Source organism: Octopus bimaculoides, chromosome 5 (genome assembly GCF_001194135.2).
Source record: "Octopus bimaculoides isolate UCB-OBI-ISO-001 chromosome 5, ASM119413v2, whole genome shotgun sequence".
NCBI lineage: Eukaryota > Metazoa > Mollusca > Cephalopoda > Octopoda > Octopodidae > Octopus > Octopus bimaculoides.
In genome coordinates this window covers 76,943,462-76,947,493 of record NC_068985.1, presented here as the reverse complement: position 1 = coordinate 76,947,493, position 4,032 = coordinate 76,943,462, and the positions used below count along the sequence as shown (strand labels likewise).

Here is a 4,032-nt window from a genome sequence, read left to right as displayed (position 1 = left end):
TATATATATATATATATATATATATATATATATATATATATATATGTATGTATATATAAATACATATTCACACACGCAAATATATATGTTCTTACTCACTTTTTGCAATGCCACTTTGTGAAGGAAATACTAGATGCCATTGTTTCAGAACATAAACTGTATAATACTTTATTATTCATTCCAGTTTCTTGAAACTCTGGTTTTGAACGTATTCATTTCTTCACTAATTGAGCTGACATTTTCTGGAGAATCTGACAGAGTAAGTACATTTAAAAAATATTTCAACAATAAACTTAAAATCATACAACTTATTGTAACATTCTATTCAAAATTCACTTCTGTGAACTAGTTTATCATAAATGCACTTGTTCATTTAATAGATTTAAAGCAACAATTAGCAACAGTTAATTAACAAATAACCCAAGCAGAATACTCTTGAACATTAAGAGTTCACAATTTTTATGATCTGCATAGAATTTGATAAAACTCCAGTGTAGGATACGTCCAAATATTATATTATAATAAATCAGAAAATAACATGCTAACATTTCATGTGTGTATACTGTCATTAAGGTGTATATGTTCTAGACCACTCCATAATTTATAAAGAAAACATTATTGATATATTAGATTCCTGTAATTCACCGTGCTTCAAACTTATCTTGTAGTAACAGAAGTTAGTTACAATGTTTAACAGATATGAAAAATTGTGAAGATAAATTAAACAGGCATTAGAAAAATTATGTCAATTGCATTTGGTGGTTATGGCCCTGACCTCATGCAAATGTAAATATTAAATTAGGAAAATTTGTGACAAATGATACATGAAATATGAAAAGAATTTTATGAGAAGACGCACCTTAGATAAGAGACGGAAGGATACAAACAAAGAAAAACGTGACAAACAGACGGTGTGTGTGTGTGTGTGTGTGTGTGTGTGTGTGTGTGTGTGTGCGTGTGTGTGCATATGTGGTTGAATATCAGTATATATATATTATATGATGAAAGAAGCATGAATTTTTTAGGTTGTTCAATTTTTCTTAACTGACCAATGAGCCAGTTGAGTAAATCCATCAATAACAAAACTATAATGATTACTGGAAACAGCTGTAAGCCAAATTTACTACAATAAAGATAAATATCTAATGATGATTATTTATACTTTGTCTTATTTATTATGTATATTTTTATATATAAAAAATGCAAAAATGGGACAAGAACGCAAAGCATCCAGACAGTTAGGTGATATAAAAAAGGGTCAACAAAAAAACTTCCAGACAGACGATACAAAGAAATCAAGGACTGTTCATTCAAAGTTTTCTATCCTCAGTCAAGTTCCAGATTATCTTTGTAATTTTGGCTGGTTATATTCGAGATTGCTCCCCTTGGGGCTGGCCAGATTGGAACAATCTTGAGTATAACCAGCCGAAGTTGCAAAGATAATCTGGAACTCGATTGAGGATAGAAAACTCCGAATGACCCATCCTTGTTTTCTTTGTATCGTCTGTCTGGATGTTTTGCATTCTCATCCCATTTTTGTATTTTTTATATATAAAAATATATAGTGGCGTACGTACACTATCATCTCCTATATGTATATATATATATATATATATATATATATATATATATATATAGATATATATGTGCGAACTTTAGGTTAGTTAAAATACGTTTGTGGCATATTTCAACACTCTAAAGGAAAATTTACTGCAGTTATCTAGAAGAAAAATTCACTGCCATGAATTTGCCTTTAGAAGTTGCAATATGTCACAAACATACTTTTGCTAACCTAAAGCTGGCTTATGCCTAATCACTCTTGGCACTGACACTATTCAATGAATGAATGAATGAATGAGAATGAATGGACAACCGAACATATGTACGTATGTACACATGCACACACATACATACATACATATACACACACACACACACATGCTAATAATATAGCCTGAACAGAATAAGCTACCCCTATTTTGCAGAAAAAAGTGTTGCCGACTGGCTAAGCCGCCAACACTTTTTTCTGCAAAATAGGGATAGCTTATCCTGTTCAGGCTATATTATTAGCATTATCCCGCGTTTGAGAATTTAAAATCACTTCTTTAACTTTCTAAGACATCTCAAAGCTTCTAAAGCAAACTTTGTTTGTTTGTTTACGTTCATCGTAATGTGAATTTATATATATATATATATATGTGTGTGTGTGTGTGTGTGTGTGTGTGTGTCTTATTCAGCAAACTCACTTCAAGGAAAAAGACTATGGGATTGCTCTCTTTGCAGATACAAGGACCAACTAAAAATAATACTGAAAGCCACTCGACTTGAGCCTAAGTCATTTGAAACACAAGCCTAACAAGTCAATCAGGTCCATTTCCAGGGACATGAGAGTGTCTGAGTTTCTTATCAGGTAAGTAGGGCATGAAGACATTTGGTATTCATCATACAAGATGAGAAAGGGCCAATTTTTAGCCCAAGCCATCAAGGACAAGAGGAAATGCCGTGCTATGAAGCTTTTGAACAAACTCCAGTATCCCCTCCAACCAAACATGCTTTGGTTTTTCTGAGACAAGAAAAATTTCTGCCAGGATCAGATGGTGAACACACAGAACAACCGTTGGCTTGCCATGTCCCCAAAACATGTTCTGAGAATGATAAAAATCAAACATCCAGTCATCATGATGGTGCTTGGAGTGATCATTAGTGATGGTGACGTTATGTCTCCATTCATCTTCTCACATAGCCTCAGACTCAACACAGAGGCCTACACCAAGTGCCTGGAGGAGATAGTGCTGTCCTGGGTCAAGAGGGTTGCTGCTGGAAGACCCTGTGTCTGGCAACAGGACTCTGCACCATGCCACACAAGCAGGAGAACCCAGCCATGACTGTCAGACAATTTCTACAACCACACCACCCCTAACATCTGGCCACCTAACTCTCCAGACTGCAATCCCCTTGATTATTATATGTGGGGCACAGTTAAGTGAGAGACCAATAAAACTCCTTGTAATACCAAAGACGAACTGAAAGCAAGGGTTATAGCAGCCTTCACCAACGTAAACAAGGTGACCATCCAGAAGAGTTGCAGGAGATTCCGAAGTCGTCTGAAGGCCGTGGTTGAAACCATTGGCAATTTTATTGAATAAATTTACTCTTTAATATTTCAACATATTTTTATGTAATTGTAGTAAATATATCTGTTGAAATGAGATATCAGTGTTATTTTCATTTTTGCGTAATTTAGACAATAATATATCCACCGCACCCTGTATATATATATACATATATAATACCATTTGCTAAAATCAGAGTCAAGGCTCCATAATCACCAGAAACTCACAATAAGGATACACATGAGCAATGCAATTGCATTGAATACATCAGTAAGTAATGTATATTTCAATACTAATTGATTTCACCCGCTGTATGACCAACATTCTCTGGGATCTTCAGTTGAAAATAACATTTTAACATCTATTTCTAAGACATTCACTACATTAGCTCATGTGCATTTCTCACTTTAAACATCCCTCTCCATTTAAAAGAAAACTATCATGATCGAGAATAAATTTAAATAAAGGTAAGACTATTTCTCAAATGTTCATTGCATTGCTTGTGTGTATTTTTATTGTGAGTTTCTGGTAGTTTTGAAGCCTTGGCTCTGATTTTAGCAAGTGGTATTATATACCCTACTGAATCTAAATTTAGCTTATATTGTGTCTGTAATGGTGTGAACTTGCTAACTACCTTATTATTACCTTATTAATATCATTAATAACGGTAATAATACATCTTTATTTAAATTTATTCTTGATTACAATAGTTGTCTTTTAAATGGAGTGGAATGTTTTAAGTAAGCATTGCACATGAGCTAATGTAGTGAATATTTTAGAAGTAAATGTTAAAATGTTATTTTCAACTGAAGATTCCAGAGTATGTTGGTCATACAGAGGATGAAATCAATTAGTATTGAAATATACATTACTTACTGAAATATACATTACTTACAGCACAAAGGTAAGCCTATTTCTC

At 33.4% G+C, this 4,032-nt stretch overlaps 1 long non-coding RNA gene across 1 annotated transcript in view; it reads left to right on the top strand.

Annotated features, from left to right (window-relative positions):
* LOC128247808 (uncharacterized) overlaps window positions 1–3,114 on the top strand; it is a 34,323-nt gene extending 31,209 nt beyond the window's left edge. The window contains exons 2-3 of the long non-coding RNA XR_008264115.1: window positions 185–259; window positions 2,284–3,114. This is a non-coding gene — a long non-coding RNA (uncharacterized LOC128247808). The remainder of the gene's footprint in view (window positions 1–184; window positions 260–2,283) is intronic.
* Window positions 3,115–4,032: the final 918 nt, after the last annotated feature.